Here is a 21,482-nt window from a genome sequence, read left to right as displayed (position 1 = left end):
GGCAGTGTTCTAAGAAGGAGGGTGTTTTTTTAGGAATCCATTGATTCCTGCTCTTTTACATACTTCTTTCCTTCAGTGCAGAAAATTATTTTAGATTCATATTATTTTCAATAAATTCCACAACCAAATGTAGTATTGCCCCCCACCCCTCTCTTTCTCTCCCTCGTGCCGGGTTGAGAATCAGAAGAAGTAAACTAACAGACAGTTCAGGAGCTGTCACTGACTGATGGATCCCACTAACTCATCTCTCTGTCGCAAGGCAGCCTTCAAAGTTTTTCAGGGGCTTTAGGCTGGCTGAATGGGGTCAACGCCTCCACAAACTGGAACCACAGAACAGCAGTCCCTGTGATAGAGACTGGAGTAGTCCTCTACAAGCCTGGTCCCAGATTTGTTTGTGCTGTATTGCCAATACTCCTAGGGTTATTGGCTATACAGCACAGATCTGGGACCAGGCTAAGCAAGCCATTGTCCTCCATTGGATTTCTATTTGAATGTGAGGTACACAAATGGAGCCCACCGGAGCCCAAAGCTGTCCTGTCCTGTGATCCTCAGCCCTGTTTGCTCGCTGTATTTGCTCCAGCATTAAGCACAATGTTGACAGAAACTTTACTGAAGAGTGTTAGGCTTGGATATGCCCTAAGAGGCATTGGAGCATGTGGAGTTTTTGTTCTGTTTTCTTGGACATGTGTGTCATGATGTGTGTCATGATGTTATGGGTTGTCTGACCCTGATCTGAGACCTTGTCATGTCACGGTAGTGTCTTGATGCAACAAGTGGAAATGTTGTGTAATGACAACTGCACGTTGACAGAAAAACATTTGGTCCAATATGTTCTCACCCTTTTTCTCAGTGCTATTGAAACCAGTTTATGGAGTTCAAGTTGCTTCCATAAACCAAGAGTCCAGGCATCCTATGGGTAGATGGATAGACCAACAGAGATCCGGACAAATGTACCCTGACTGTAATTCCCCTCCCTAAGGTTTAGTTGTCCTCTTTCTACCATGAAGGGGTCTCAGATGCCATGCTCCCCACTAGTGGTTAATTGAGCCCCTGCCAGGCCTACCTCTTTATTGCCTTCATTTGTCAAAGCCCACCAAGCTGAATGGAGTGTTAAACAAATGGAAAACCCCTTCTCTCAGCGCAAACAGGCTAGGGCAGTGCCATCCAGGACAAAGACTGGCCCAACAACAGGAGCTCTGCTGGGGGAGCTGGGCAGCAGACAGCCCCTAGCCCTTACTTCTCCGTGGTCCTGGTGATGCTGGAGTCACAGTGGAGTGGGGCGGGGGTGGAGTGGGTGATCTGTTGAGATAATGTATTGCCCTCTTCCTCTGCCTCCCCCTCTATCCTTCCCGTCCCCACTAACCCTCCTCCAGGGTTTCCCTCGCTCCACTAATCCCATTTATACACAGAAATGCAATCACACTCACACACACACACCGGTTTGAGCAGGTTAAATGAAAAGGAGGGGGGGTCAATGGCCAAAACAGAATAAAGCGGGATACAGACAGGCTGGCAGCCTGGATGGGGAGGGACAGGTGTACAGTGGACGGTATTGTGTGGAGCTAAGTGCTGCCATGTGCTGCCATCCCTCCCTCCCTCCATCACGTCATGGCCACGCCAGACAAGGCCTGCCATTCAGCTCAGCCATCTTTGTTTGGCTGGCAAGGTCAGAAGGACATGTAATGTACAGAACAGAGAGGAGAAGAGAGCCAGAGCCCACTCAGCGCAGAGCCATATGGAATAGAAAAGACCCAGTGGAGATAGAGAGGAGAGCCAGAGCCCATTCAGCCCAGAGCCATATGGAATAGAAAAGACCCAGTGGAGATCGAGAGGAGAGGCAGAGCCCACTCAGCCCAGAGCCATATGGAATAGAAAAGACCCAGTGGAGACAGAGAGCAGAGGCAGAGCCCATTCAGCCCAGAGCCATATGGAATAGAAAAGACCCAGTGGAGACAGAGAGGAGAGGCAGAGCCCATTCAGCCCAGAGCCATATGGAATAGAAAAGACCCAGTGGAGACAGAGAGGAGAGCCAGAGCCCACTCAGCCCAGAGCCATATGGAATAGAAAAGACCCAGTGGAGACAGAGAGCAGAGGCAGAGCCCACTCAGCCCAGAGCCATATGGAATAGAAAAGACCCAGTGGAGACAGAGAGCAGAGGCAGAGCCCACTCAGCCCAGAGCCATATGGAATAGAAAAGACCCAGTGGAGACAGAGAGGAGAGGCAGAGCCCATTCAGCCCAGAGCCATATGGAATAGAAAAGACCCAGTGGAGACAGAGAGGAGAGGCAGAGTTGAGCAGCCTGCCAGAGCCATTGTGTGACTGGGCTTTGTGTGTCTGCTGCTGCTGCTGCTGCAGACTTCACTTAGAGGATCAGATTAACTCACAGATTGTCAGATCATTCCAATTTACAATTTACATTGAGCATAGAGCAGGTTTCGAATGGCTCCTTCTTGGGAGCTGAATCTCTAGAATGTCCATCCTCTAACAGGATGGCAGGATGCCCTTATGGAAAAATCACATGATTCCACATGACATTTTACAAAGTTTCACATGTGACCGCATAAACTTTGTGGATGCAAATTTTCACATGAGATTACACAGGTGATGCCCTGCAAACAACATATTTATGATACACACACAGTGCTTTTAACATAAATTATTTTCAACTTACATATTTAACTACAATGTGTGTTTATTTATTCAATAATTATTATTCAACATGTCCTTACCTGGAGTTTGAACTCACAACCTCTTGGTTCACTGCAGTCCTATCTTCCTGCTATGCCACCATGTGTGTGGCAATAACTGCTTTCATTTTTATCCCTACACTTTGGACTTCAAATTCAACTTCAAGGGTTCCAAAAACACGTTTTCACATGATTTCACATGTGATATGTCACATGTTCTGTAAAATGTCAAATGTGAAGTGTTCCAAAAAGTGTACGAAAAACAATGGACTATGCTTCCCTCTGGTTAGGTTTTAGAGATCATCCATGGACTAGGCTTCCCTCTGGTTAGGTTTTAGAGATCGTCCATGAACTAGGCTTCCCTCTGGCTAGGTTTTAGAGATCATCCATGGACTAGACTTTCTTATGGCTATGTTTTAGAGATCGTCCATGGACTAGACTTTCTTATGGCTATGTTTTAGAGATCGTCCATGGACTAGACTTTCTTATGGCTAGGTTTTAGAGATCGTCCATGGACTAGACTTTCTTATGGCTAGGTTTTAGAGATCATCCATGGACTAGGCTTCCCTCTGGCTAGGTTTTAGAGATCATCCATGGACTAGACTTTCTTATGGCTATGTTTTAGAGATCGTCCATGGACTAGACTTTCTTATGGCTAGGTTTTAGAGATCGTCCATGGACTAGACTTTCTTATGGCTAGGTTTTAGAGATCGTCCATGGACTAGACTTTCTTATGGCTAGGTTTTAGAGATCATCCATGGACTAGGCTTCCCTCTGGTTAGGTTTTAGAGATCGTCCATGGACTAGACTTTCTTATGGCTAGGTTGTAGAGATCATCCATGGACTAGACTTTCTTATGGCTAGGTTTAAGAGATCGTCCATGGACTAGACTTTCTTATGGCTAGGTTTTAGAGATCATCCATGGACTAGACTTTCTTATGGCTAGGTTTTAGAGATCATCCATGGACTAGACTTTCTTATGGCTAGGTTTTAGAGATCATCCATGGACTAGACTTTCTTATGGCTAGGTTTTAGAGATCATCCATGGACTAGACTTTCTTATGGCTAGGTTTTAGAGATCATCCATGGACTATACTTTCTTATGGCTAGGTTTTAGAGATCATCCATGGACTAGACTTTCTTATGGCTAGGTTTTAGAGATCATCCATGGATTAGACTTTCTTATGGCTATGTTTTAGAGATCATCCATGGACTAGACTTTCTTATGGCTAGGATTTAGAGATCATCCATGGACTAGGCTTTCTTATGGCTAGGTTTTAGAGATCATCCATGGACTAGACTTTCTTATGGCTAGGTTTTAGAGATCATCCATGGACTAGACTTTCTTATGGCTAGGTTTTAGAGATCATCCATGGACTAGACTTTCTTATGGCTAGGTTTTAGAGATCATCCATGGACTAGACTTTCCTACCTACAGTATTGATGAGCGTTGCCATAGATCAATTTGTTGTCATGTTGAAACAGCCATTGACTAGACTCCAGTGGAGGCTGCTGAGGGGAGGACGGCTCACAATAATGGCTTGAATGGAGCAAATGGAATGGCTTCAAACACATGGAAACCATGTTTGCTGTATTTGATACCGTTCCACTCAAGCCATTACCTCGAGCCCATCCTCCGCAATTAAGGTGCCACTAACCTCCTGTGCTAGACTCACTTCATCCCTTTCACGTGTTGAGCCGTGCTTTCAGATATTAACAGTTGTTCCACATATCAAATCAAACATATGTGTGACTGATGGTGATGACTGTTTCCGTTAATCATCTTCAAAGTATGGCTGTTGTGTGGTCACTTAAAGCGTAAAGCACCCTGGTATCATGTTTTTCCCACTCCCAATCTGGCATAGTGTGTTTCTAGGGAGCGGGTACCATCTGGCTCTGCCGTGCCCCAGTCAGAGTGCTCAGTCATGGGGTTAAACAGAGCAGCAGAGGGGGGGCCAGCCAGCCAGGCAGAGCCACTGTGAGGCTTTGAACCCACAGAGAGATATTTGGTGAAATACCAATGTGCCATCACAGCAGCAAGATTTGTGACCTGTTGCCACAAGAAAAGGGCAACCAGTGAAGAACAAACACCGTTGTAAATCCAACCCACATTTATATTTATTTATTGTCCCTTTTGTACTTTAACTATTTGCACATCATATGACATTTGTAATGTATTTATTCTATTGGAACTTTTGTGAGTGTAATGTTTACTGTTAATACATTTGTATTGTTTATTTCACTTTTGTTTATTATCTAGTTCACTTGCTTTGGCAATGTTAACATGTGTTTCCTATGCCAATAAGCCCTTAAATTGAATTGAATTGAGAGAGAAACACCAAATTGAAACTCTGCATGCAGAATTCTGCAGAAATATCCCCCATGTACAATGCAAAACACCAAATAATGCATGCAGAGCAGAATTAGGCTGATACCTGCTAATGATCAAAATCTAGAAAAGAGACGTTGAATTCTACAACCACCTAAAAGGAAGCGATTCCCAAACCTTCCATAATAAAGCCATCACCTACAGAGAAATGAACCTGGAGAAGAGTCCCCTAAGCATGCTGGTCCTGGGGCTCTGTTCACAAACACAAACAGACCCCACAGAGCCACAGGACAGAAACACAATTAGGCCCAACCAGATCATGAGAAAACAAAAAGATAATTACTTTACACATTGGAAAGAATTAACAAAAAAACAGCAAACTAGAATGCTATTTGACCCTAAACAGAGAGTTCACAGTGGCAGAATACCTGTCCACTGTGACTGACTCAAACTTAAGGAAATCCTTAACTATGTACAGACTCAGTGAGCATAGCCTTGCTATTTGGAAAGGCCGCCATTAGGCAGACCAGGCTATCAAGAGAAGACAGGCTATGTGCACACTGCCCACAAAATGAGGTGGAAACTGAGCTGCACTTCCTAACCTCCTGCCAAATTTATGACCATATTAGAGACACATATTTCCCTCAGATTACACAAATCCACAAAGAAATCGAAGACAAACCCAATGTTGATAAACTCCCATATCTATTGGGTGCCATCACAGCAGCAATATTTGTGACCTGTTGCCACAAGAAAAGGGCAACCAGTGAAGAACAAACACCATTGTAAATACAACCCATATTTATGTTGATTTATTTTCCCTTTTGTACTTTAACTATTTGCACATTGTTACAACACATATATCATTATATTATTTATTATTTTGTAACTTCTGTGAGTGTAATACTGTTCATTTGTATTGTTTATTTCACTTTTGTTTATTATCTACTTCACTTGCTTTGGTAATGTTAACATATGTTTCCCATGCCAATAAAGCCCTGAAATTGAATTGAATAGAGAGAGAGAGAGAGAGAGAGAGAGAAAGAGAGAGAGAAAGAGAGAGAAAGAGAGAGAGAGAGAGAGAGAGAAAGAGAGAGAGAAGGAGAGAAAGAGAGAGAGAGAGAGAGAAGGGCATGGGGGGAGTGGGTGTCTGTGCCAGCAGGCCAGCAGGCCAGCCACAGAGAGGGGCCTTGGCAGTGTGGTGGGCTGGGGCTAGGCGGCGGGGGAGAGGGTGTTAACTCTTTATGTGGATAAATGGCTGAATGGAGGAGGAGGGTTGAAACACTAGCCCCCAGTGGATCCTGTGTGTTCTGCCGGACCAGGGGTCCCCACCGACAGTTACCATCAATCACCACATAGAGGAGTCCTGTTCACCATATGGCCAGTGGCCGTATAGAAATTGCCCTGATCCCTGTTCAAGGTCCCGTCATTGCATATGTTTCCAGGCATCTTTTATAGATGCTGCTGCTGTTGATGCAAGTGTGTATGTGTGTGTGCGTGCGTTGCCACCGGATACCGTTGGTGAAGGCAAGGCTAGTATTACAGGTTGGCCTGAGAGTCAGCAGGTCAGGGTTGAGTTACATACGGTGGGGGATGGAAGAGACATCCAGGTTTCAGCTGCCTACCATGTTACTGTATTTTTAAACCCCTGACAGCCAATCTACATCCCCAATCAGTCAGGACAAGAGTCAAAATACACATCATTAGGGACTTGAGGAGCAGCCAATGTTAATTTGTACAGGCTTCACAAAGTAATTTACCACTGACACCCAACCATCAGTCTTTCCTCGTTCTTGTTCATATTGCCTGTTTCTTACATGAGATATATAAAACAAAAAGCATTGTAATTGAATTAGACAAGTGTGTTTGAAAGTCAGCTCTAACTAGGAGAGGAAATACGAGTTTCTACAGATCCCTCTGCTTTCAGGTCATAAACATTAACAAAAAACACATTGTTCTCTCTCGACCTCTCTTTACAGTGAGAGAGAGAGAGAGAGAGAGGGAGAGAGAGAGAGAGAGAGAGAAAGAGAGAGAGAGAGACACTTTCTGTTTGATATATAATGTGAGAAAGAGCCAACAGCAAAACAAGGAAACATCTGGGTTATTCATCTTTTAAAATGGAGAAAACAGTACCAGCCTGGCGGAGAATGGGAGCCTTGTGACTGTCTGAATACTGCTAAATGGACAGCCTGAATGGACCATAGATAATGATAATGATCCATGCTATGCACTATGCTCATTAATACGGACTCCCGGGTGGCGCACCGGTCTAAGACACTGCATTTCAATGCTAGAGGTGTCACTATAGACCCTGGTTCAATTCCAGGTGCTTTCATAACTGGCCGTGGTTGGTAGTTCAATCGGGCGGCGCCCAGTGTCCTTAAGTTTGGCCGGGGTAGGCCGTAATTGCAAATAAGATTTTGTTCTTAACTGACTTGCCTAGTTAAATAAATGTAAAATATTATATCGAAGTGTCTTTAATTCAGGCTCTGGTTTCAGATTGGCTCGTCGTGGATGGGATAGGATGGGAGGTCAAAACAGTACAGTGAGAGAGCGTCAGGCTTTCCACTAGTGTTTGGCTGGACTCAGCTATGAATCATTCTGGCCGATGCATCATTGAAGGAGCTATTTTAGGGGAGCTGGACTAAAACCAAACCTTGGTGGTATGAGGATGGAAGTAGGGGAGTTCAGAGGGATGGGGCTGGAACATGGGGTTAGGGTTAGTAAGGGAGTTGGTGGGATGAGGATGGAACATGGGGTTAGGGTTAGTAAGGGAGTTGGTGGGATGGGGCTGGAACATGGGGTTAGGGTTAGTAAGGGAGTTGGTGGGATGAGGATGGAACATGGGGTTAGGTTTAGTAAGGGAGTTGGTGGGATGGGGCTAGAACATGGGGTTAGGGTTAATAAGGGAAGTTTGAGTGATGGGGCTGGAACATGGGGTTAGGGTTAGTAAGGGAGTTGGTGGGATGGGGCTGGAACATGGGGTTATGGTTAGTAAGGGAGTTGGCGGAATGAGGCTGGAACATGGGGTTAGGGTTCGTGAGGGAGTTAGCGGGATGGGGCTGGAACATGGGGTTAGGGTTAGTAAGGGCGTTCAGAGGGATGGGGCTGGAACACGGGGTTAGTGTTAGTAATGGAGTTCAGGGGGATGGGGCTGGAACATGGGGTTAGTGTTAGTAAGGGAGTTCAGGGGGATGGGGCTGGAACATGTGGTTAGGGTTCGTAAGGGAGTGGAGGGATGGGGCTGGAACATGGGGTTAGGGTTAGTAAGGGAGTTGGATGGATGGGGCTGGAACATGGTGTTTTGGGTAGTAAGGGAGTTGGAGGGATGGGGCTGGAACATGGGGTTAGGGTTAAGCAAGGGAGTCGGATGGGTGGGGATGGGGCCGGAACATGGGGTTAAGGTTAGTGAGGGAGTTAGCGGGATGGGGCCGGAACATGGGGTTAGGGTTAGTAAGGGCGTTGGATGGAGGGGGCTGGGTCATGGGGTTAGGGTTAGTAATGGAGTTTGAGTGATGGGGATGGAACATGGGGTTAGGGTTAATAATTGAGTTTGAGTGATGGGGCTGGAACATGGGGTTAGGGTTAGTAAGGGAGTTGGATAGATGGGGCTGGAACATGGGGTTAGGGTTAGTAAGGGAGTTGGATAGATGGGGCTGGAACATGGGGTTAGGGTTAGTAAGGGAGTTGGATGGATGGGGCTGGGACATGGGGTTAGGGTTAGTAAGGGAGTTGGTGGATGGGAACATGGTGTTAGGGTTAGTAAGGGAGTTGGTGGATGGGGCTGGAGAATGGGGTTAGGGTTAGTAAGGGAGTTGGTGGATGGGGCTGGAGCATGGGGTTAGGGTTAGTAAGGGAGTTGGTGGGATGGCGCTGGAACATGGGGTTAGGGTTAGTAAGAGAGTTGGAGGGATGGGGCTGGAACATGTGGTTAGGGTTAGTAAGGGAGTTCAGAGGGATGGGGCTCGAACATGGGGTTAGTGTTAGTAAGGGAGTTTAGGGGGATGGGGCTTGAACATGGTGTTAGGGTTAGTAAGGGAGTTGGTGGGATGAGGATGGAACATGGGGTTAGGGTTAGTAAGGGACTTGGTGGGATGAGGATGGAACATGGGGTTAGGGTTAGTGAGGGAGTTAGCGGGATGGGGCTGGAACATGGGGTTAGGGTTAGTGAGGGAGTTAGCGGGATGGGGCTGGACCATGGGGTTAGGGTTAGTAAGGGCGTTCAGAGGGATGGGGCTGGAACATGGGGTTAGGGTTAGTAAGGGAGTTCAGGGGGATGGGGCTGGAACATGGGGTTAGTGTTAGTAAGGGAGTTCAGGGGGATGGGGCTGGAACATGTGGTTAGGGTTCGTAAGGGAGTGGAGGGATGGGGCTGGAACATGGGGTTAGGGTTAGTAAGGGAGTGGAGGGATGGGGCTGGAACATGGGGTTAGGGTTAGTAAGTTAGTTCAGGGGGATGGGGCTGGAACATGGGGTTAGGGTTAGTAAAGGAGTTGGAGGGATGGGGATGGAGCCGGAACATGGGGTTAGGGTTAGTAAGGGCGTTTGATTGATGTGGCTGGGACATGGGGTTAGGGTTAGTAATGGAGTTTGAGTGATGGGGCTGGAACATGGGGTTAGGGTTAGTAAGGGAGTTGGAGGGATGGGGATGGGGCTGGAACATGGGGTTAGGGTTAGTAAGGGCGTTTGATTGATGGGGCTGGGACATGGGGTTAGGGTTAGTAATGGAGTTTGAGTGATGGGGCTGGAACATGGGGTTAGGGTTAGTAAGGGAGTTGGAGGGATGGGGATGGGGCTGGAACATGGGGTTAGGGTTAGTGAGGGAGTTAGCGGGATGGGGCTGGAACATGGGGTTAGGGTTAGTAAAGGAGTTGGAGGAATGGGGATCTGGCTGGAACATGGGGTTAGGGTTAGTAAGGGCGTTTGATTGATGGGGCTGGAACATGGGGTTAGGGTTAGTAATGGAGTTTAAGTGATGGGGCTGGAACATGGGGTTAGGGTTAGTAATGGAGTTTGAGTGATGGGGCTGGAACATGGGGTTAGGGTTAGTAAGGGAGTTTGAGTGATGGGGCTGGAACATGGGGTTAGGGTTAGTAAAGGAGTTCAGGGGGCTGGGGATGGAACATGGGTTTAGGGTTAGTAAAGGAGTTCAGGGTATGGGGCTGGAATATGGGGCATTGCTCAAGGCCTGTATGAGTGAGTGTGGCAGATTGTTTCTGGAATATCTGCTCACCAGAGGACACACAGAACATCCAGGGGACCTCACCATGCTATCCCTGGAGTGTTGGGCTGCAGGTGTCACATACACACAGCAGGGATGGTCCACACACACTATATTGATAATACCTGGGGCCAAAGGGCACACTGCGCCATCTGTTCTGGAGCTGATGACAGTTAGACAACTGATGACAGAACAACTTACAATTTACAGATGTATTTTATTGTTTGCATCAGTGTAGATTTGATCTGTTTGGCTATTTTTCATATGACTGTATCATTTAAAGAAAACAAATATGCAGTGGTTGTGTTTTGTCATTGATGTTGGCTACATTTCTCAGGAACTAGAGTACCATATTCCCAGGTACTGGATTGACTGTAGACGACAGGTCTCAGTCAGCCTGTCCCAGGCCTAGTGCAGAGAGATGAGCTGGTCTGAGTGCAGAGAGATGAGCTGGTCTGAGTGCAGAGAGATGAGCTGGTCTGAGTGCAGAGAGATGAGCTGGTCTGAGTGCAGAGAGATGAGCTGGTCTGAGTGCAGAGAGATGAGCTGGTCTGAGTGCAGAGAGATGAGCTGGTCTGAGTGCAGAGAGATGAGCTGGTCTGCGTGCAGAGAAAGACAAACAGAGTGGCGTGGGGAAAAGGGGGACAGGCCGAGCAGCACTGGGGCTCTCTTGGAGTCTGCCTGAGGCGGGAAGCAGAACTGTGTTAAAGCCAGAGCTGCCCCATTGGGAGGGAGTTTTCCACTCAGACGGACTGGCATTATGGGGGTCAGTGTGAACCGCACTCCAAACACGGACCCACACATCCACACTCACTCGTGGATACATACACACACACACACACACACACACACACACACACACACACACACACACACACACACACACACACACACACACACACACACACACACACACATACAAAAACCGGCCTGTGTAAGCAGGAAGCCCAGTGGCTGTTGGCTGCCACATCAAGCCTTCGGCAGGCAGGCAGCTTGTTCCTCACGGCACCAAGCTCCTTTATGAATGTCCTGTCTTATGAATGTCCTGTCTTATTAATGTCCTGACGTATTAATGTCCTGTCTTCAGTATACTGTATTAGAGGGGCTTGTTTTGTTGTCTCTGAGCAGGGGAAGCTGGTGGACACTGCACAGCTAATGCAAGGATAGGAGTCTGTGTGAGTGCACACACGTATTATGCGGACCAGGCATGGTGATCTCCAGAATGTGTCTGTCCTGTGCTTCTCTCAGCCACTGTCTGTCCATAAATCTCTCTGTGTCTGTCTCTCTCTGTTTCTGTTTCTGTCTCTCTCTGTTTCTGTCTCTGTTTCTGTCTCTCTCTCTCTGTTTCTGTCTCTGTTTCTGTTTCTATCTCTCTGTTTCTGTCTCTGTTTCTGTTTCTGTTTCTCTGTTTCTGTTTCTGTTTCTGTCTCTCTGTTTCTGTTTCTGTTTCTGTCTCTCTGTTTCTGTTTCTGTTTCTGTCTCTCTGTTTCTGTTTCTGTTTCTGTCTCTCTGTTTCTGTTTCTGTCTCTGTCTCTGTCTGTTTCTGTTTCTGTCTCTCTGTTTCTGTTTCTGTCTCTGTCTCTGTTTCTGTCTCTGTTTCTGTCTCTCTCTCTGTTTCTGTCTCTCTCTGTTTCTGTCTCTGTCTCTGTTTCTGTCTCTCTCTGTTTATATGTCTCTCTCTCTCTGTTTCTGTCTCTGTTTCTGTCTCTCTCTCTCTGTTTCTGTCTCTGTCCCTGTTTCTGTCTCTCTCTGTTTCTGTTTCTGTCTCTCTCTCTGTTTCTGTCTCTGTTTCTGTCTATCTCTGTTTCTGTTTCTGTCTCTCTCTCTCTCTCTGTTTCTGTCTCTCTCTCTCTCTGTTTCTGTCTCTCTCTCTGTCTCTGTTTCTGTCTCTTTCTGTGTCTGTCTCTCTCTGTTTCTGTCTCTGTCTCTGTCTCTGTTTCTGTTTCTGTCTCTCTGTTTCTGTTTCTGTCTCTGTCTCTGTTTCTGTCTCTGTTTCTGTCTCTCTCTCTGTTTCTGTCTCTCTCTGTTTCTGTCTCTGTCTCTGTTTCTGTCTCTCTCTGTTTATATGTCTCTCTCTCTCTGTTTCTGTCTCTGTTTCTGTCTCTCTCTCTCTGTTTCTGTCTCTGTCCCTGTTTCTGTCTCTCTCTGTTTCTGTTTCTGTCTCTCTCTCTGTTTCTGTCTCTGTTTCTGTCTATCTCTGTTTCTGTTTCTGTCTCTCTCTCTTTCTCTGTTTCTGTCTCTCTCTCTCTCTCTGTTTCTGTCTCTCTCTCTGTCTCTGTTTCTGTCTCTTTCTGTGTCTGTCTCTCTCTGTTTCTGTTTCTGTCTCTCTCTGTTTCTGTCTCTGTTTCTGTCTCTCTCTCTCTGTTTATGTCTCTGTCTCTGTTTCTGTCTCTGTCTGTTTCTGTCTCTGTTTCTGTCTCTGTTTCTGTCTCTCTCTGTTTCTGTCTCTGTTTCTGACTTTGTTTCTGTTTCTGTCTCTGTTTCTGTCTCTGTTTCTGTCTCTCTCTGTTTCTCTCTCTGTTTATGTCTCTGTCTCTGTTTCTGTCTCTCTCTGTTTCTGTCTCTGTCTCTGTTTCTGTCTCTCTCTGTTTCTGTTTCTGTTTCTGTCTCTATCTGTTTCTGTCTCTGTTTCTGTCTCTCTCTGTTTCTGTTTCTGTTTCTGTCTCTGTTTCTGTCACTCTCTGTCTCTGTTTCTGTTTCTGTCGCTCTCTGTTTCTGTTTCTGTCTCTGTTTCTGTTTCTGTCTCTGTCTCTGTCTCTGTTTCTGTTTATGTTTCTGTCTCTGTTTCTGTCTCTGTTTCTGTCTCTCTCTGTTTCTGTCTCTGTTTCTGTCTCTCTCTGTTTCTGTTTCTGTCTCTCTCTGTTTCTGTTTCTGTCTCTGCTTCTGTCTCTCTCTGTTTCTGTCTCTCTCTGTTTCTGTCTCTGTTTCTTTCTCTCTCTGTTTCTGTTTCTGTCTCTCTCTGTTTCTGTCTCAGTCTCTGTCTCTGTTTCTGTCTCTCTCTGTTCCTGTTTCTGTCTCTGTTTCTGTCTCTCTCTGTTTCTGTCTCTCTCTGTTTCTGTCTCTGTCTCTGTCTCTGTTTCTGTCTCTCTCTGTTCCTGTTTCTGTCTCTGTTTCTGTCTCTCTCTTTTTCTGTCTCTCTGTTTCTGTCTCTTTCTCTGTTTCTGTTTCTGTTTCTGTCTCTCTCTGTTTCTGTCTCTGTTTCTTTCTCTCTCTGTTTCTGTTTCTGTCTCTGTTTCTGTCTCTCACTGTTTCTGTCTCTCTCTGTTTCTGTCTCTGTCTCTGTCTCTGTTTCTGTCTCTCTCTGTTTCTGTTTCTTTCTCTCTGTGTTTCTGTCTCTGTCCCTGTTTCTGTTTCTGTCTCTGTTTCTGTCTCTGTTTCTGTTTCTGTCTCTCTCTGTTTCTGTTTCTTTCTCTCTCTGTTTCTGTCTCTGTCTCTGTTTCTGTTTCTGTCTCTCTCTGTTTCTGTTTCTGTCTCTCTCTCTGTTTCTGTCTCTGTTTCTTTCTCCGTTTCTGTCTGTCTCTGTTTCTGTTTCTATCTCTCTGTTTCTGTCTCTCTCTGTTTCTGTTTCTGTCTCTCTCTGTTTCGGTCTCTCTCTGTTTCTGTCTGTTTCTGTTTCTGTTTCTGTCTCTGTCTCTCTGTTTCTGTTTCTGTCTCTCTCTGTTTCTGTTTCTCTCTGTTTCTGTTTCTCTCTGTTTCTGTTTCTGTCTCTCTCTGTTTCTGTCTCTGTCTCTGTTTCTGTCTCTCTCTCTGTTTCTGTCTCTCTCTGTTTCTGTTTCTATCTCTCTGTTTCTGTTTCTATCTCTCTGTTTCTGTCTCTCTCTGTTTCTGTTTCTGTCTCTCTGTTTCTGTTTCTGTTTCTGTCTCTCTGTTTCTGTTTTTGTCTCTGTTTCTGTTTCAGTCTCTAATCAACATCTTGGTTGGCTTTATTCATGCCTAGACCCAAAACTCTAGTTTACCTTAGCAACAATACCTAATTAGCTACAATAACTTCCACAGTGCAAAGTGGTCCCAGTCTCATAAAGGCAGGGGAAATGGACTCTCTGGTCCCAGGGACAATATCTCCCATGGGCAGAAATAATGAGAACACATCCTGTCACACGGTGACTCCCATAGCCACAGCAGCCAGCAGGGTCAGCTCTCTGGCTGTGACTTGATGCCTCTGTGTTAACGCTGTGCAAGCTATGTGACACTGGTGACAGGGAGGGAGGGACACACACTGCCATCTAGCATCCCTAGCTGCCAGCCAGTTCAGGCCACACTGACTCTGACCAGAGATACTGCATATAATGACGAGATGCTTTAGTCTCCACCCTATCAATGGGATTGGTTGTCGACAGAGCGGAACGGCCGATTGTCAAGCTCCTGCCTATTCTTCTCCCCCCCCCACCCTTCCCAGCACACCATCATTTCTTTAAACAAATTAGTGCATCAAGATGCAATTCGATGCATGGTCAATTTACTGTTGAAGAAGAAGTATCTTTTTAATAAAGCCATAATAACGTTTGCCATAGCAGGGTCTGAAAGAAATCTGCCTTTTAAAAACACATTTCATGCAATTCTATGTAATTTACATGACAGAAGACATTAGCTGAATCTTTTTGACAAACTGACATCAATGTGGTCTTGAATTCAAACAAACAATAGCCCAGGCCAATGACGCGACACACAGATTGTACAATACAGACACACTGTATAAACAGTACCAGTCAAATGTTTGAACACACCTACTCATTCAAGGGTTTGTCTTTATTTTTACTATTTTCTACATTGTAGAATAATAGTGAAAACATCAAAACTATGAAATAACACATGGAATCATGTAGTAACCAAAAAAGTGTTAAACAAATCAAAATATATGTTATATTTGAGATTCTTCAAAGTAGCCACCCTTTGGTTTGATGACAGCTTAGCTGTCACATTCTGACCTTTATTTTATATGGTCAGGGCGTGAGTTGGGGTGGGCAGTCTATGTTTGTTTTTCTATAATTTTGGGATTTCTATGTTTCGGCCTAGTATGGTTCTCAATCAGAGGCAGGTGTCATTAGCTGTCTCTGATTGAGAATCATACTTAGGTAGCCTGTGTTTCACTGTTTGTTGGTGGGTGATTGTCTATGTTAGTTGCTTCTGTCATCACAGGTCTCATTTATAGCTTCACGGTCGTTATTTGTTTATTGTTTTTGTATAGTTTTAATTCAGTGTTCAGTGATTTATTTTATTAAATATTCATCATGAACACATACAACGCCGCATTTTGGTCCTCCGATCCTTCTCGCCTCTCCTCTTCAGATGAAGAGGAGGACAACCGTGACATTGGCACACTCTTGGCATTCTCTCAACAAGCTTCATGAGGTGGAATGGAATTCAATTAACAGGTGTACCTTGGTAAAGGTTAATTTGTGGAATTTTATAAAACTGTATTTTTTTGTGAAGAATCAACAAGTGGGACACAATCATGAAGTGGAACAACATTTATTGGATATTTCAAACTTTTTTAACAAATCAAAAACTGAAAAATTGGGCGTGCAAAATTATTCAGCCCCTTTACTTTCAGTGCAGCAAACTCTCTCCAGAAGTTCAGTGAGGATCTCTGAATGATCCAATGTTGACCTAAATGACTAATGATGATAAATACAATCCACCTGTGTGTAATCAAGTCTCCGTATAAATGCACCTGCACTGTGATAGTCTCAGAGGTCCGTTAAAAGCGCAGAGAGCATCATGAAGAACAAGGAACACACCAGGCAGGTCCGAGATACTGTTGTGAAGAAGTTTAAAGCCGGATTTGGATACAAAAAGATTTCCCAAGCTTTAAACATCCCAAGGAGCACTGTGCAAGCGATAATATTGAAATGGAAGGAGTATCAGACCACTGCAAATCTACCAAGACCTGGCCGTCCCTCTAAACTTTCAGCTCATACAAGGAGAAGACTGATCAGAGATGCAGCCAAGAGGCCCATGATCACTCTGGATGAACTGCAGAGATCTACAGCTGAGGTGGGAGACTCTGTCCATAGGACAACAATCAGTCATATATTGCACAAATCTGGCCTTTATGGAAGAGTGGCAAGAAGAAAGCCATTTCTTAAAGATATCCATAAAAAGTGTTGTTTAAAGTATGCCACAAGCCACCTGGGAGACACACCAAACATGTGGAAGAAGGTGCTCTGGTCAGATGAAACCAAAATGGAACTTTTTGGCAACAATGCAAAACGTTATGTTTGGCGTAAAAGCAACTCAGCTCATCACCCTGAACACACCATCCCCACTGTCAAACATGGTGGTGGCAGCATCATGGTTTGGGCCTGCTTTTCTTCAGCAGGGACAGGGAAGATGGTTAAAATTGATGGGAAGATGGATGGAGCCAAATACAGGACCATTCTGGAAGAAAACCTGATGGAGTCTTCAAAAGACCTGAGACTGGGACGGAGATTTGTCTTCCAACAAGACAATGATCCAAAACATAAAGCAAAATCTACAATGGAATGGTTCAAAAATAAACATATCCAGGTGTTAGAATGGCCAAGTCAAAGTCCAGACCTGAATCCAATCGAGAATCTGTGGAAAGAACTGAAAACTGCTGTTCACAAATGCTCTCCATCCAATCTCACTGAGCTCGAGCTGTTTTGCAAGGAGGAATGGGAAAAGATGTCAGTCTCTCGATGTGCAAAACTGATAGAGACATACACCAAGCGACTTACAGCTGTAATCGCAGCAAAAGGTAGCACTACAAAGTATTAACTTAAGGGGCTGAATAATTTTGCACGCACAATTTTTCAGTTTTTGATTTGTTAAAAAAGTTTGAAATATCCAATAAATGTCGTTCCACTTCATGATTGTGTCCCACTTGTTGTTGATTCTTCACAAAAAAATACAGTTTTATATCTTTATGTTTGAAGCCTGAAATGTGGCAAAAGGTCGCAAAGTTCAAGGGGGCCGAATACTTTCGCAAGGCACTGTATTTAGAATTTAAGTGCTCACTTAACCGGCAAGGCTACCAAAGCATTCTTAAGCGATACGCCATCCCATCTGATAGGCGCTTAGTAGGACTCTTTTGTTTTTCAACAGGACAATGACCCAACACACCTCCAGGCTGTGTAAGGGCTATTAGACCAAGAAGGAGAGTGATGGAGTGAGACATCAGATGACCTGGCCTCCACAATCACCTGAACTCAACCCAATTGAGATGGTTTGGGTTGAGTTGGACTGCAGAGTGAAGGTAAACCAGCCAACAAGTGCTTAGCATATATGGGAACTCCTTCAAGACTGTTGCAAAAGCATTACAGGTGAAGCTGGTTGAGAGAATGCCAAGAGTGTGCAAAGCTGTCATCAAGGCAAAGGGTGAAGAATCTTTGAAGAATCTAAAATCTAAAATATATTTGGATTTGTTTAGCACTTTTTGGTTACTAAATTATTCAAATGTGTTATTTCATAGTTTTGATGTCTTCACTATTATTCTACATTTTTTCTATAGAAAATAGTATGTGTCCAAACTCTTGACTGGTACTGTATACACCAAATATACTGTTTAGCATAGGCTACAGTAGGCTACCTAATAACATTTCCAGTGGCACACTGACTATCGTAATGATGAAGATGAGGTCATAGGCTGCTCACAGTGATAGCTGATGCGCTTGTCATGGCTATAGCCTATCTCAAGATGAGCTACTTTGAAAAACAGTGCTGCTCTTAGCTACAAATACTAACAAAACATGTGTTTCTATTTGTTCTACAGACAGATTAGTCTTCTCTTTTCAGCAGTAGGCATTTGTTTTTCAAACTGTATGTTTTTCCCCGCAATTGTATTTTTAAATCTGTAAAACTTCTCTGGCATCCATTGCTAGTGTACCCACGAGTTTAACAGTCAAATTGCCAGGGTAAGAGGTTACAAACCCCTTCTATGGATTATATGTCTATGGCCACAATGCAACATGGTTTATATTTGGCGCACATGCTACCCTAACTACGGCCTTCCCAACTGTAGGTATACCGGTAACTGCCAAAATAAAGGAAACACTTGAGTAAACGAAGTATACAAAGTATATGTTATGGTGTGGGGTGCATTTTCCTGCCATGGTTTAGGTCCACTTGTAGAATCTATACCAATGTGCATCGAAGCTGTTCTGGCAGCTGGCGTAGACGTACTACCATATTCTCTAAATCGACATTGGAGGCGGCTTATGGTAGAGAAATTGGCATTAAATTATCTGGTAACATCAGCTCTGGTGGACATTCCTGCAGTCAGTATGCCAATTGCACACTCCCTCAAAACTTGAGACATCTGTGGCATTGTGTTGTGTGACCAACGACAGGCCTTTTATTTTAAGGTGCATCTGTGTAATGATCATTCTGTTTAATCAACTTCTTGATATGCCACATCTGTCAGATGGATGGATTATCTTGGCAAAGGAGAAATGCTCACAAATAGGGATGTCAACAAATTTCTGCACAAAGAGAGAAATACGCTTTTTTGTGTATGGAACATTTCTAGGATCTTTTATTTCAGCTCATGAAACATGGGACCAGTACTTAACATGTTGCGTTTATATTTTTGTTCAGTGTAATTACTTGAGTGTGACTGTTTTGTCTAGGCTTCCTTAAAAACTAAACCAGGAAGTGAATGAATCCCAATAACAAATCACATCCCATACACAGTCTCCTCCCTTGGCTCTGCCCTCAGAGATTGACCTACGTGCACTAAACTAGGAGATAACCAAAGTCAAAGGCACATATGTCTTGCATTTAGACATTAAAGCCCAACTATTATGAGATTAAATCAGGAACTTGTGATATTCTGTTAGAATCTTGGCTCTGTTGTAGTCTCAGTCACGCAGATGGACTTTAAAGTGCTCCGATGCTATTGCACCAGCAGGCCTCTTTGCAAATGCATAATCACAGAGGATGAAAAGGCCTGCTGCTTTCCCCTGCGTCCTCCTACCTTGAAGGTCAACCAGGATAACGCATTGAGGCAGTTAGAGATGGATCTGCTACACTACCGTCTGTTTATCAGCCATCTAGACTCTAAGAACAATGGGTCTACAGTGGAAGCTTTGGAGGGAGGTTTGGGCAGAAAGCATAAACGTACCCCCCCCCCCCATTTAGATAAGTTGGCAGTGGATAGCCGCATTTCAACACTAAACCAGCATTTACGTGGGTTTTGCAGAGCAAATGTTTTTTTTTAACTTCTTGGTTTCTAATTGGAGTTGCTATGCTTGACTGGCGGACAACAGGTTGACTGGCAGTCAGATTTAACCATTTAATAGTTTTTTATATGAGAAATATGGAGTCATGTGGTGAATTACCATAAAAGCTGTGCAGGGTCCTGCAGTGAGTAGTGCAGTGATATCTGTATGCTGTACCAGGGCCCCTACTGATTGGTGATATCTGTAGGCTGCACCAGGGCCCCTACTGATTAGTGATATCTGTATGCTGTACCAGGGCCCCTACTGATTAGTGATATCTGTATGCTGTACCAGGGCCCCTACTGATTAGTGATATCATTACCCTGCACCAGGGACCTCTTCTGATGAGTGATATCATTACCCTGCACCAGGGACCTCTTCTGATGAGTGGGGGACTGTAAAAGGCATTTTATTATGTGGTGAATATTGTTACACTTACAATGAACATCAAAAGACAGGACAGAAACCTGCAACAGGTTAGTGCACTTAGTGCTGAGTGGTCGTATGTGAGTGCGCTTGCACGCGTGTCCATGTGTTTTTGGGACATGGGATGTGGAGCGTGGTCGTCAATTTGTGTGTGTGTGTATTCATTGGAACGGGGAATGGAGAGCGTATGCGAGTGTGTGTGTGTTTGCTGTGTGCTGTGAGCTGTGTCAGGTTACACACAGCGAGCTCAGCTCCATCTCTCCCTGTGGAGTCTCCTCGGCGCTGGCCCTACAGGTGGCTTATATTTAGCTAGGGCCCATGGCGATAAGGAGCGTGCGTCCTCACTAAGTGTTCCCTGTCATGTCCGCCAATTAGGTGATGAACGGCCTGCGGGCCTAACTGTGAAGGCCCGCACCCTAATGACCTGCCCGTGTGTGTATGTGCGTGTGTGTGTGTGCTGCCTGCGTGACTGACTACACTTAATGAAGGGCTTCAGAGCCAGGGGACCTCATGTCAACCATCCAGCCAGCGCCCAGGACAAGAACGCACAAACACACACACGCACGCACGCACGCACACACACACACACACACACACACACACACACACACACACACACACACACACACACACACACACACACACACACACACACACACACACACACACACACACGTCCTCCCCACATCTGGGAGCTGTAAATCTCTCAACGCCAATGCTGCTCTCCTCATCCCCTTCTCCTCTCCCCCCTTTTCCTCTCTTCCCCTTGTCCTCTCTTCCCCTTGTCCTCTCTTCCCCTTGTCCTCTCCTCCCCTTGTCCTACCCCATTTATCCTCTCCCCCTTCTCCTCTCCTTTCCTCCCTTCTCCTCTCCCACCTTCTCTCATCCTCGTCTCCTCGATTACCTACTCTCATATTTCATTATTCCCCCTTTTTCCTTTCATCACCAACACCAGCACCCATATCAGCACCAACACCAGCACCCATATCAGCACCAACACCGCCAACACAAGCACCAAACACAGCACCAACACCAGCACTGCCAACACCAACACAAATACCAGCACCAACTCCAGCACTAATACCAGAACCAACACCAACAACACTAAACTAACAGCACCATCACGACCAACACCAGAGCCAGCACCAATACCAGCAGCAACACCAGCACCAACACCAGCACCCCCACCAATAATAGTACCAACAACACCAGCACCAACAACACCAACACCAGCACTACCACCAATACCAGCACCAACACCAGTACCAACAACATTCACAGAACCAGCACCAACACCAGCACAAACACCAGCACCAACACCAGAACAAGCACCAACACCACCAATAACAGCACCAACACTAGTACCAACAACATCTACAGAACCTGCACCAACACCAGCACACACACCAGAACCAACACCAGGAACACCAGAACCATCACCAGTACCAGCACCACTTGGAGCCAGCATTGGACCTGTCACTGATCCCTACACTATAACTTTCAAATAAATAGCCACAGTGAAACATCCACTTACAGGGCATTAACCCTATCCAGCTGGCTCTCTCTCCAGTCTCCACTGAGCTTACCTCTCTGTAGGGGTAAATGTATTTGGAAAGTAAACCAGTGATCTCTCCAGCAG

The 21,482-nt window shown here is 45.2% G+C and overlaps 1 protein-coding gene across 2 annotated transcripts in view; it reads left to right on the top strand.

The window, feature by feature from the left end:
- Positions 1-21,482, top strand: part of LOC110522744 (potassium voltage-gated channel subfamily KQT member 1-like) — a 279,767-nt gene that overhangs the window by 117,781 nt on the left and 140,504 nt on the right. The window lies entirely within an intron of this gene.

The sequence above is a fragment of the Oncorhynchus mykiss genome, chromosome 4 (genome assembly GCF_057628025.1).
Source record: "Oncorhynchus mykiss isolate SJ-2025 chromosome 4, ASM5762802v1, whole genome shotgun sequence".
Taxonomy (NCBI): domain Eukaryota; kingdom Metazoa; phylum Chordata; class Actinopteri; order Salmoniformes; family Salmonidae; genus Oncorhynchus; species Oncorhynchus mykiss.
The sequence above is the reverse complement of the archived record's forward strand: the minus strand, read 5'-3'. Positions and strand labels throughout refer to the sequence as shown.